The sequence below is a fragment of the Protopterus annectens genome, chromosome 9.part0 (genome assembly GCF_019279795.1).
Source record: "Protopterus annectens isolate FY-2018-M chromosome 9.part0, PAN1.0, whole genome shotgun sequence".
NCBI lineage: Eukaryota > Metazoa > Chordata > Ceratodontiformes > Protopteridae > Protopterus > Protopterus annectens.
Genome location: NC_056743.1, coordinates 292,005,165 through 292,019,729, shown reverse-complemented (window position 1 = coordinate 292,019,729; position 14,565 = coordinate 292,005,165).

Sequence of the window (14,565 nt, the reverse complement as noted above, 5' to 3'; positions counted from 1 at the left end):
GGCATCATTCTGGGTGATGCTGCTTAAGGCTAGTGACATACCTGCTTGGAACACATATTTGGTGAGTTCGAGCATGTCTCTCCATGTAGTGCAGAGAGGTATGTCTAAAGTCATTCACGCTAACATGTGCTTTGACAGAGTCATAGCAGTACTTGTTGAGGGACTTGAGTGCATGGGTGATGTGGCGGATTCTGGCAAATGACAAACAACTTACCATGATTTTCTCCCTATCCAGCCTGGTGAGGGGCACATCTGTATATCTCACAATAGAGTCTCCTATGATTAATATACTGGGTTTATGGTTAAGCATTAATGGCTGTGAGACTCAAGCATGGACTGTGTGTGGTATGGTAGGCTTTGGAGTTTGTATGTGTTTTTGTCTCGGTGGTTTCTTTTGTTTAGGTATGTTTTTGTTAAGAACCTTCGCATGTGTGTGTGTGTGTGTGTGTGTGTGTGTGTGATGTTTGAGGTGTGGAGTTTGTGCAGTTAGTTTATTCCTTTTTTATTGACTCTGTATTTGATGTGGAGTTGTTCCAAGTCATTATCTTGTCTAATGAGTCTGGAGGCCTTATGACTTTTAGATACCTCTGTCTGTAACGTGGTGGGCATGTACAAGAGATAGGCACAGAAGTCCTCCACTGATGGGAGTAGTTTCACTGGTCTTGAACAAGGTCTCTATGATGATGCACATACATATGTTTTCCAGGATAAGTAGTGATTGTAGGATGTGAAGTTTTTCATAAAGGCTCCCAGCACTAATCAGCAGTACCATAATGCTATCTTGATTCTATTTAGTAATGTTGGGAGTTTTTGAAGGCTAATTTTGTCTAAAAAGGCACCATGTGGATGTACAAGGTTTTAGCTAATATACATAAGCCTTAAGAGAAGAAGTACAATTAATCCCTGACAAAGCATTTTGGACTGTTTACCATCTCTTCACAAGTTGATATATATTGAACTTCCTTAGAATGACACCAGAATCTAAGCAAATTGTTGAAGTCAATTTATCTTGTGTTTATATTTGACATCCTTCCTGGTGATGGTAGACTGCTTATCAAGGCTAGGTTCATATCTGCCTCAGATGCCTTATTTTAGAACTACATCGTGTCTCTTTACACTTCTATTCATTTTCTAGGTTATCTAAACTATCCAGCAATAGACTGGGAAACCTACACCATCAGTAGTGTACAAGCACAAAGGGTCCTGGACTTTCTTAATACAAATTCCCTGGAACAATTAGTCAGAGTACCCACTAGGGGAATAACATCTTGGATCTTGTCCTTACTAATGTGGGAGCATCTGGTACAATCCCTTGCATATCTTCATCACTTGTTAGGTCTGACCATAAAGCAGTCTCCTTCAAAATAAAACTAAAACCAGAGATCCCTTATGTGATGACCATGCCCTGGCCCAGCAATCAAGGAGCCTCAATCCTCACCACCAACACCAGGGATGGCGTCTCATATAAGAGGGAAGGATAACAAATACACACAATAAAGTACAATTTCCCTTAAGTGCACACAGAGATCACAGTCATTCTGGGGCTGGTTGCTCCCTTGCTCTTCAGGTCCCCAATAAGACTCCTCTCTGGCACAGCTTTAGGGTCCAAACTCACTAACAAGCATCTTTGTTAGGCCCTCCCAAATTACATCCTTTTGACACTTAGGTTTTCCCAGTATACACATTACACCATTTTGACACTTAGTCTGGAGTTCCCAGGCCAACAAACTGCATTATTTAGCAATCTGACACCTGCTCAGGAAACTACAATAATAAAAGACATTTCACATGTACACTCTAGCAATTATTCCTTAAGTTAAGACAATAGAAAGAATTTGTTCTGCCAGCCACTTTGGCACTACTATTTAGATAATTTTAACTTCAAAGGGCATTTGAAATGCTTGACTTAGTTTTCCATACAGCAGATGGCAATGTTGTAACAATCTTGAAGTTCACATTTTACAGTGTTTTCTTTCATTTAAGAACACAAGCCTGTATTTTACATTTATATATACAAATGATAGAATTATGTATCAAATTCTATTTGACTAGGCTGGCAGCCTTCACCCATATTTCCCAAATTTCACACCTTCCACTCAAGGTACCTCTAAAAATTTCTCTAAGAGAAATTAGCTACTCCTAAGTGATGCATTCAAATCCCCACCAAACCCAGATACTGTAATTCCACTAAATATACAGAAATATATACCACCACACTATAATATCATGTAAACAGCTGCAGAGATGCAGCTGTACCCATTAGGAACAAGTGCAGGACAAACCCCAGAGACAAACCTACATGGTGAAGCTGTAATATCAACAAGCTTTATAATAAAAGGAAAATAATTTTCACCAAATGTTAGAGTAATTCCTAGAATGTTAGAGCCCCTATCACTGAAATAAACAAATTCCGTAGCTTAATAAAATCAACAAAAGCCAAGTTTGAGAATAAAATAGCTACTCAACCCAAAGACAATCACAAGACATTTTTAGTTATATTTGTCATCTCTAAAGCACAGTAAAGCAATGTGCACAGCTGACTATGAGCAATGTTACCTACAGTGAGGCTGAAGATATAGAGAACCTACTGGCTGATAAATTTACCTCTAACTTTACCCTACTGTCTGCTCCACCTGTCCCTCAAGATATATCTGAAACTGGCTCGCCTACAGCTACTAAACAAGAGCAAGTCCTAAAAATACTATCAAAAGCTAAATATACTGCATTGATGAGTAGTGTGAATAAAAAGGATGTCCCAGAAACCAGTAGGGTAACCAGCAATCCACTTTAATGCACAAAAACAAAGCAGTCAAGCGCTTTTGTCTAATTAAAAGACTTCTTCAGGACTGCTTTAAAACCAAAAACCAACAATTAAGTACATACATTCAAAAAGTCATGTGATGTCAATTACCAATGAAAAACAAACACTGATGAATAATAATAATAATAAAACACTGTTAAGAAATAATTAAAAACCTTACCCTAAATGTCTTGTACCATATGAACAAAAGTGAAAGGAACATATAAAAAAGCATAAGCATAAAACACATAAAACAAATATTGTTAATATAACCCAAAAATATATAAAAAAATATTTTGATTAAAAGTTACCCCTCTAAGCTCTTCAATTTAAGAATTGGTGTAATAGAACAAGGATCATTAAGACCAGGAGTATCCATGGCATTAAGCTTAAGAATCCAAGTTAATTCTCTCTTATATAAATGTTCATCTAATTTGCTTGTATCTTTTGGCTTTTCCCGGTTAGGGGTCACCACAGCGGAACTCCGGTCCGCTAATGATTGGCAGTAGAGTTTTATGTGCTGGCTTGCCAGGCCTAACGCACAACCTTCAATGAAGGAAAGCCCATTCACGCATGTCGCCACACAGAAGACGCTCTAACTGAGAATCGAATGGGCAACATCTAACTGTGAGGCGACAATGCTACCGCAGCACCACCACCACAGTCATAAATGTTCATCTAATACAAAGCCTATAGCTTCTTTAATAATATGATGTAATACCAGAAAATGAAATTTGTGATCAGGGCATGGATGATATGTCTTTAAAGGGCATTAGATGTTTTAGCTTTCATAACCTTATTAGCATGTTCATACATTCTATCTCTTAATTTATGGGAAGTTTTCCCCTATATAGAATGCATTGCACAAATTACACAAAGCAGCATACACAAACTAACTTGAATCGCAATTAAAATTTTTATGACTACAAAATTCATATTGTTGATTTTAAAAGAATTACATTATAAAATCTGTCTGCATTGGTTGCAGTGTCCACATCTAAAAATACCCTGGGGTCGATTCCCACTTGCTGTATGTACTCGTCTTTCTAACATTTTTTCTAAAACACTTGTTTTGACGAAACATCACTTTTGGAGAATTTCCTAAAATACCATTCAAACCAGCCATTGAAGAAATCAATAGCCAATTGTTTCTAATAATATCAACAATGTCATAAAAATCTATTCCAAATGTAATAATAAATGCTTTATCATGACCTGTAGTTACTACCTGCTTGTGAACTAGGCCATTACTAATCAAATTATTATTTTCTCTATTCAGTCATGGAAGGAGGAGCTTATAAAACCCCATTTCCCTCTTGTCGCATACCTCACTGTTAACTTTTTCCAATAAATCTAATGGATAACCTCTCCTTATAAACATACTAAGGAAAATACCCACTTCATCCTGAAACACTGAATTGTCTGTGATCATCCAAGTCTTAACCAAATGGCCTTTAACCACAGCCTTCTTTTGGAAAGGTCGGTGCCAACTATCATAACAAAGGTAAGATTTTGAAAATGTAATCTTTCTATAAATATTAGATAGAAAACACCCATTAAAATAACAATTGACAAGCTGGATGTCAAGATATGTCATGGAATCTTTATCCACTGAGTAAGTAAACTTTAAAAACGAGGTACTACCATTTATAAATTCCACACTCTCAACTAATCTCTCCATAGAGTCAACCCACACTAGAAAAATGTCATCCAAAAACCTGATATAAAAATTCCAACATGATGACCCTACAAACAAGTCTGATAGCACTACACAGCACTATACTAAACAGGCAGGAAACAAGCAGGAAATAAGAAGACGGGTAACTTGAACTTTAGTAGTCTAAGAGAAGGATCTCCAAGTTTCTTCTACTAGTCCCATATATGCAAATGAAATGAGGCTGTAAAGAGTTTCCAGAGACAATTTGCAGTAAGAGAATTTAACTAAAGTGCAATGTAGTTGGTTGGTTTGGCACTCAGTATTATGGGTCTAGGAAAACAATGGGTGAAAAACAATAGCTTATAGAACTGTCTCTTTAGTGCTTACTGACAACTGCAATGAAAGAGGAGGTGGAGGGATTTGGTAGTCATATTACCATTGGGGGGCAGAGACTCTTGTTTTTAAAATCACAAACCTCAGTGTGGAAGGGTTGGAGAAAATCCAACAGTCCACTGTATGAATATGCTATACTGTAGATGTATATGTATCAAAATTTCCAAACAACCTAATAAGTGATACAAGAGATTATTGCAATGACATGGCCTTTAGCTTCTCAGCCTAGGAATAATCACAGATTGTGTAATTAAATTACAGTATGTTTGACTTTTCTGCTTTGCATTTCACATCCAATGTATAACCGCTGCATTTTCTTTAAAAAGACAGCAACTATACTCAGTTACAACTTCATATACTTTTTTATATAAATGGACTTCAAAAAGAGTTGCATGTTTTTCATGCCACTGGAAACCATGGTTTGCAAACATGCAAGGCACAAAAAAAGTCACCAAGTTCACCTATATTTATTCTGACATTGAAAAAAAAAAACAAAAACAAATGAACATATTACAGATTAAACCCATGGTTTTATAATGCTCAAGTGTAGGTCATGTAGCTGTTACTTTCTGACAAAAAAGTGCCATATAAATTCTTAAGCATCACAAATCCTTTAATACAGCTGCAATGTACCTGTGTGGGCATATATACATGAGGTTACAGTTATTAAAAATATCTACTTGATTTGTAATGCAACTCTAAGTCCCTGGTACTGTGAGAATTAGCTTGTTATTGAGTCATATGTTTGTGACCGCTTGCAAGCCATACTGAAATATCTTTAATGAGTTCTTATCATTTGGAACAGCATCTCCTACATTTAAAGGCTCAGTCATTATTCCTGTATCTAAAATATTTGGCCCTAGTTCTATGAAGGACTATAGACCTATTTCAAATCTCTGCTACACTACAAAATTTTTGAAAGATTTCTAAACAAACTACTCCTTGAACTGCAACCAGAAGAGTTTCCAGAATGCATTCACTACTACTGCAACCCTACTTATTGCCACTAATACCATCTACAGTTATATTAATGATGGCGTCCTGACTGCTGGTATTTTCATCAACATGACTAGGGCCTTTGAGTCAGGTATTCATGACCGTTAATGTAACAAACTAGCAAGGTTCAGCTTTGGTGACAATACAATTTCCTCTTTTTCAAATTGTCTAAATAACAGTTCATTTCAGATGTTTCCTATTGGTCTACTCTCTGATACTGGTACAATTAATACTGGAGTACCTCAGGAATCCATAGTGGACTCTCTGTTCTTTTCTTTGTTCATAAATGAACTTCCACTACTTCTCCCCAGTATTATTGTATCATCGTTGGAACTGAATTCATCCTCAAGTCTTGATGAGTACATTCACGTGGTAGAACCTCTATTCACAAAACCTCACCAAGACAACACTGATTAATAGATTTTATTTTTATAAAGCATATCTCGTGGACAGTGGTAGGTTAAAAAATTAAAAAGACAACTGGGTGCACAAGTCTCAGGATAAAAAAGTGCCTAGCCCTGGTATGCACACTGGCCAGGTTTGGAAAAAATAACAGTGTAAAATTTTTACGGCAAAGAAAATTTCCTAAAATGAGGGTAGGGCAGGCTCAGGAGAGTATTGCCCCCTGCTGTAGAAGGAAGTAGTAGTCCCCAAAAAGCACAAAACTGGCAGGCCAAAAAAATTCCATAAAGATGATAGAGTGGACCATTGAGGATATGGAAGTAATTATGTATTGTTACTATTATGCAAGAAGCCCAGAATTTCAAGAGAGAGGTTATTCAGAAACATTAAGAGAGAAATTAGAGGAAAGGGAAAATACTTGCACAAAAAAACTTTCAAAACCTTCAAATCCAAATGTGTGTTCATTAATACAACAGATATATGAAAAACATTATATAGACAAAGAAATTTGGGAAAAAGCAACAGAGTAAGTTTGAAAATATAAAGAATACAGCCTAGAGATTTTTAAAAGGCATAAAAAAGAAACATGGACATGCAAAAGAAAAAAGATATCTGATATGAGATAATATTTATGCAAAGGAGAAAGCCAAACTAATCAATACAAAAAAAAGCTCCAAAGACATTTGAAGAGAAATGCAAGCAAAGGCATCTGGCTATGGGCAATTTCATAATACAAAAAAATAAGAAAACAAAGGGGTAAACAGAAAGGAGGATTAGTGATGTAGAAATTAAAGAAACAAAAACTGAAGTTATGGATTACCTGCAAAGTGAAGAATCCATCTCAGGTAACATCATAGTATTATGAAAAAATGGGTCCCCAAAGTAAGGTGGAGCAGGAAGCATCTGATCACTTGCCACTTGAAGATACTCTAGAGACTTCAGAATGAAATCAGTATGAACGTTCAGTTAGAGTTGCACAGCAAGGGAAGGAACAGGAAACATGGCAACTCTGACAAAGTCCATCTCGTGGAGTGATGATAGGCCTGGGAGTTCCCATATGAAAAAGCAAAGGATGACGCAGGATGTAGCTGAATATATCACAGCAACATCTTCACAATTTTCTGTAGAATAACCACAGGAAACGGAAAACACAAAATGTGCCTTCGCTTCAGAAGAAAATGATCTAAGGGAAGACCTGCTTGATTTAATAGAGTCAGATATATCGATGAAAGAAATAGATTACAGAAGTCAGTAAGACCCAAAATGTTACAATACTGATACAATACACTAATCTAGACTATTAATAGAGATGAATCTGACTGAACAGAAGTAAATAGAATATATTACTGTGCAGCTAAGTTAAGAACAGATACAGTATTACCACAAAAACACACAGTAGTAAGGGAAAGGAAGAAACCAAATGCCATCATGGAAGCATTGAATAGAGACAACTATAAAGAAATTAAGAGAAAAGGTGCCCTTGTTAGAAGACTACAGAAGAGGGAACAGATCAACATAAATACTTAGAAAGATAGACATGATAAAAGCAACCTGCAGTATTAGAACAGATCAGGTTCTATTATGCATTATTGCAAATAATAAACTAAAGGTAACAGCACAGGCTGAAAAACTTAGAAGATATGCAGATAAACATGAAGGAAAAGTAAATAAATAAATAAATAAATAAACAATTCATCGATGATCCAAAAAAAGTTTTATAGAGAATTGAGAGAAAAAGCAGGGATAAAAATAGAAAGGAGATATTTCAGGGTGAGTCACTGCTGCTCTTTTTTCTTGCCCTTACTGCTTTAAGTTGTCTAATTAACAGATTAGATCATGGCTACAGTTTGGCTCCCAGAAAACAACCAAGTGTAAAGACTTCTCATCTTATTTTTGTGCATTATTTCGAACTGTATAATTCATTAAATAAGGAGCTAAAAACACAAATGCAAGTAGCCAAAATTTTCTTAGATGATATAAGACTGTCATTTGGTCTTTGTAAATGTGAAAAAGCTACATTTAAAGCAGGAAAGCTGCAGCATTACAAAATATCACTCTTGGACAAAAATGTGATATAAAGGAACTTGAGCAGGAGAGAATGTATAAATATTTGGAAACTGACAAAGGATCAACAATAAAACATGAAAAAAAAAAAACAGAAGACTAAAGATTAGAAGGCTAAAATTAATACTGAAAATAGCCCTTGCACCTAGGAACAAAGTCCAAACCATAAACTAATTTGTTCTTTCTGTTATAATTCACAGTTATAGGGTTACTGATTGGCCTCAAAAGGTATTGGATCAATTGGGCAGGGATACAAGAAAAATGCTTCATGCTTATCACATGATATATAAAAATCAGAGGATACCAATGTTCATAGGTTGGTACTAGGCTATTGGCCCTAGGGCCTATACAAGCCTAGCCATAACAATTCCCTGGCTATTTCTTCCCACAGTATTTACTTCCCTGGACCCCTATCTAGCAGGGCATCTGATGTGATCCCCGGGGTGAATTTCCTATCTCCCATCCAGTCATCAAGGTTCCTTTTGAAAATGGCCAAAGAGGTGCTCTGCTTGACATGTATGGGCAGTCTATTCCAGAGTCTGGGTAGTCTCTGGGTCAGGAACCTATCCCTCCAGCATGTTTTGTTCATTGTGATGACAAGGTTTAGATCCCTGGAGCGTGCGTCTCTGAGGGATTGGGATTTCTTTAAGTGTAGCATGTCCAACAGCTCTGGGTTTGACATGGCCTTGTATGTTAAGCAGAGATCGCCTCTGAGTAGATGATATGTGACAGAGTATAGGTGGAGTTTTTTTAGGCAGTCAGCATAGGGCATCTTCTTTAGGCCTGTTATTCTTTTAGTGAGGTATTTCTGTGGCCTTTCCAGTTGTTGCAGATGTCTTGAGAGGTACATACCAAATGGGGCATTGTATTCTATAATGTGTCTAATGAGGGACGAGTACAGTGGGGCAATGACCTCCTTGTTTCTGGATGAAAAGCCCTTAGTGATGAGGTGTGCCACATAGAAGGATTTCCTGACTGTTGTGGCAGTGTGGTTACTGAAGGCGAGACCTCTGTCCACCTGTGACCCTAAGTCTCTTATCACACTTTCAGTGTTTAGTGTACTGCCACCTACGTGGTAATTCATGGGTACATGTTTTTTCCCAAAGGGGATAACTATACATTTCTTGGCATTGAGCTTGAGCCCATGGCTCTGGCACCAAGCATCTGTTTCTGTAAGACCCTTTTGTAGAATATCCACATCATTTTTGGATTCAATAATGGATCCCAGTTTGCAATCATCTGCAAATTTTGTTAGCCAGAGTCCCTTAGTGTTGGCCTGTACATCAGAGAAGTAGATGCCAAACAAGAGCGGTCCCAGGACTGAACCCTGAGGTACTGCACTTGTCACTTGTCTGGAGCTGGATTTGGAGTCGGCTACTTTTACAGTGTGGGTTCTGTCAGTAAGCCAGTTGGCAACCATCGAGTGACGTAGGGATTAATGCCCAGCTTAGTAAGTGTATCTATGATTCCAGAGTAGGGGTTGGTGTCGAGGCCTTGGTGAGGTCCAGATAGGCTGTGTGGACCACCTTACCCTTGTCCACACCTCTGGAGACCAATTTGAAGAAATCAATCAGGTTCAGGAGACAAGATCGGCCCTTCACAAACCCAAACTGCATGGGGTCCAGTGTTTGAAGGTTGCCAATGTCTTTGTTTATAAGTTCCATGAAAATACGTTCCATGGCCTTGCAAATCAGGCTCGTCAGACTGATGGGGCAGTAGTTCCTGGGATCCAAGGTGGATCCCCCCTTGTGGAGTGGGATAACTGTAGCTGTGCGACACTCAGTGGGCACGATGTCTAAGGTGAGGCTATGATTAAACATGACACTTAGATGAGGTGGCCGTTCATTTTGTAGTTCATGTAGTACACAGCCTGGGATGTCATCTGGTCCCATGGATGCTGTATTCTTATCTCTGGAGAGTGCATTTTTTTACCTGTGTGGCCATTATTACCAGAATTTGGCAATCTTTCAGTATTAAGATGGGCCCTTTAGGGGGAGAGAGAGGGGTGAAGTTTGCATTGAATTGATCTGCCAGGATATTGGCAATATCCTTGGGATCAGTATATTTAATGCCATTCTGTTTTAGCTCAGAGCAGATCTGAGCATTGCCATTTAGATTCTTTTTTTTTTTCCAATAATAATTCTTTATTTTTCTTTTTATTCTAAATGTTAATACAATACTACAACCTATTTACAATATATACATGAATGCTTCCAACAGTTACATAGAGTCATTATACATAACTATACACTTCTAAATAGATATTACAGAGAAAAAAAAAAAAAAAGAATAAAAATCTAGTATCAGTATAATACTTATCTATAAACAACTCGATAGTTAGTCTGTACTTCCCGGAGAAAAGTGGAATGGAACCTTAAGCTAAGACAATGTTAAAGATTTGCTCCCATATTTTTGTATTATTTACACTTTTCTTATAATCACTAATTAATAATTTATGTGCTAAGATATGTTTTATCGCTACACTCTTGAAATTTTCCCATGAAGTCTGGGATGGGTTCAGACAATTTGTAGCTATATATAGCTTCATTAACAAAAAGATATTTATGAGTATGATCCTTTGGGATCTATCCAAATTAGTTGGTGGAATATGCAGAATCATAAACTCCCAAGAAAGTGTAGACTGTTGATATCCCATTTTTTGTAGTTGGAATTTCAAAGAGTTCCAGAGTTTAAAAATACATTTACAACTCCAGAACATGTATAAAAGGTCAGCCATTTGATCTATACAATATGGGCATTTGGGTGAGTTTTTTGAGTTAAATTTATGTAAAGTGAGATGTGTATAATACGCATTATTAAATATCATCAACTGAGTAAATAATAACTTTTGAAGGGACACTGATTTTAAGGTTAAGTTAATTGCTCTCACTATTTTCCTGTCCTCAATCGTTAACAATTTCTCCTTTCAGTATTTCGATAAAAGTATTTGGTTATTGTATTTCACCTCTTTCATCAAACTATATGACGCTGTTATATATTTACATTCCTGTGTTAAGGTTTGCCATAAGTTTAGGCAAATGTTTAAATCTTCTTCTTTAATTTTAAAATTCCTATTACTAAAATAGCTTATTGATAAGTCCTTTAACTGTCTTATTATAATTAAATACGAATTAGGGAGATCCATCTCTCTTAGTATGTTATGTATTGAGATTCCTAGAAAGGGATATAAATCAAATATGGTTAAATTACTTATAAGTGGGAATTTCTTAAGGTCTATCAACTGATTACCAATTTTCAAATTCAGATTTTTGTGAAATGGTTGAAAAATCATCATATATTGTAAAAGATTTAGTGAGTTAAACAGACTTTGTACTGATATTATATATATTTTAATATGCTCCATCAATACGTACATTTTAAGGGTATCTTTGTTTAAAAAAGGTAATGCCTTACAATTAATACCCAGACCAGCAACATGTTTATGATTTAAAATCAACCACTTAGGAGCCCATTTCGAATTAATCTTATCAAAGTTAACTACTCTTAAAAGTCTGTTAGCGTTTATTATTAAATAATATGTTTCAAAATTCGGTAGTTCCAACCCCCCCCTATTTTTCGGAGTCATCAGTTTGTCATAAGATATCCTAACTTTTCTAGGTTCCCATACAAATCTAGCTAATTCTGTATGAAGTTGTTTGAAGAATTTCCTGGAAATTTGAACTTGAGTAGCTCTAAAGGTATATAGTATTCTGGGGAGTATGTTCATTTTAATAATGGAGGTCTTTGCCATTATTGGTAGTTTCAGATTATCCCATCTTTTTAAATCAGATACTATCTGTTCCCAAATTAACTTAACATTATTTACGTAAAAGTCTCTATTATCTGTTGAAAAACAACCCCTAAATATTTTATTTTTTCTTCGGATTTTACCTGCCCTACCAATGGTAAAAGCGAGAAGGGTGTAGGCGTCTTTAATGGGAATACCTTGGTTTTTTTTAAATTTATTTTGTAATTAGATATTTTTGCAAAGTCTTCCACAGCTTTTAATATTTTCTTAATATCTGAAACAGGTGTTGTGCAATAAATATTCAAATTGTCCGCAAAAGCAGCCATGGAAATCTTCGTACCATAAATTATTGGAGCATTGTGATAAATATTTTGTTTGATATGTAGAAATAATGGTTCCAAATATAAATTGAATAATATAGGAGATAACGGACACCCTTGGCGGGTACCATTCTTAATTTGAATTCTTTTTGAGAGATTCCTATTAATAACTAGATTTGTATAAGGATTATTATATAGTTTTTTTAAAGTTAAAATGAATTCTTGCGGTATATTAAAACATGCTAAAGTATCAAACAAACATTCTAAGTTCACTCTATCAAAAGCTTTTTGTGCGTCAATTATGAGTGCATATGCATTACAGTTCCTGTGAGTGGCATAAGAAATCAGTGTATGAAGTGATAACGTATTATCTGTAGTTTGTCTGCCATTTATAAAACCGGCTTGTTCATCTGATATTATCAGGTTAATTACCTTCTTCAATCTATTAGCCAAAATCGATGTCATAATTTTCATATCTATATTCAAAAGTGAAATAGGTCTATAATTATCCGGGTTCTGTAAATCAGTATTTTCTTTTGGTATAAGAATAGTTTTCAAAGCATTAAAGTGCAGGTCAGTGATTTTATTGTTAGTTATATAGTTAAATACCTGTGGAAGTATTTTTCCCAATATATCGCTAAAAGTTTTATAGAATTCTGTGGTCAATCCATCTGGTCCAGGAGCTTTATATGGCTTCAACTTCTTAATTGCATCAGTTATCTCCTCTGAAGAAATTGGTTTAATTAAGTTCATATGAAGCTCATCACCAATCTTCGGAAAGATAATTTTCTGTAGAAAATCATTATTACTCTTATTTATATTTACTTCCTGTTGTTCACCATATACTTGTGAAAATATTAGTTCAAATACCCTCATGATATCTTCAGTATTGGTATATGTTTTATTATTAAAGTGTATTTCAGAGATTTGAGAAGGTATTTTTGATTGATTAATAATACGTGCTAGTGCTTTTGAGGGGGTCTGTATGTGATTGGTGTATTTTACCAGCATTTTCTGCTCATAAAATGATAATTTACTGTTTTGTAGTAAAAAAAGGTCCTTCTGACATTTTAATAACTCCGTTTCAATTTGTTTACTATAATTCCCAATTAGATCCTGATCCAGTAATTTAATTTTAGTTTCCAATTCTTGTATGTCGCTCACTTGTAATTTCTTATAATAAGTAGCCTTTTGGAGAAACATTCCTCTAATTTGTGCTTTGGTAGTTGCCCATTCTATGTCAGACGGATGACGGTGTTCCGAAAGATTAGCTAGTAATTGATTAAAGAACTCCTGAGCTTCTTTTATTACCTCTTCTTTATGCAATAGATATGGATTTAATGTCCAATTATAACCTCTAAAGCATATCTTATGACTAGTGTCCTTATTAAAAGTTAATGTGATCCTAGAATGATCCGACAAATGTCGAGCTTGTATGTATATGCAAGGATCAAAATACATTAGTGCGTCTGAAATTAGAAAAAAGTCGATCCTGGACCACATTTTATGACAACTTGAATAAAATGTAAAGTTATTAACGTTCATGTGATTCTTATTATATTTAAATGGATCATATAATTTAAAATCTGTTTTAAATTCCTGTAATGCTATCACTGCTTGGTTATTAAAGGACCTATGAGAGCTTGATTTATCTAATTTAGGGTCTTGGTATGTATTCCAGTCACCTCCTATTATTATATAGTAATTATTATATTGATTCAGGATAAAATAAAGTGATGTTATGAAAATTTGTTGATTGGTACATGGGGCATATATGTTAAGAAGTATCACCGGTTTATCGTAAAGTTTGGATACGAGAATCACATAACACCATCTTCCCTCTTTGTCCATTTTAAAATCTAGGATTTTCTCTTGGTACTGACTTTTAATAATAATCGCCACCCCTGCACTATTAGTTGTCCCTTCCGAAGCTATCACCTCTCTAATCCATTTATTTTTAAGGGCAGTCCAATGATCATTAGCCAAATGGGTTTCTTGTAACAAAATAAAACATGCTTTTGACTGGAGGAGCAAATGAAAAAATAATTTCCTTTTTTTCAAGTTCTGGAAGCCTTTAACATTCCATGAGTCTATTATCCACATATTAAGATTTTTATAACTTTAAAGTGTATTTTAAAATTGCAAAACAATACTAGATTCAGATGTATTAGCACATTATGTAATA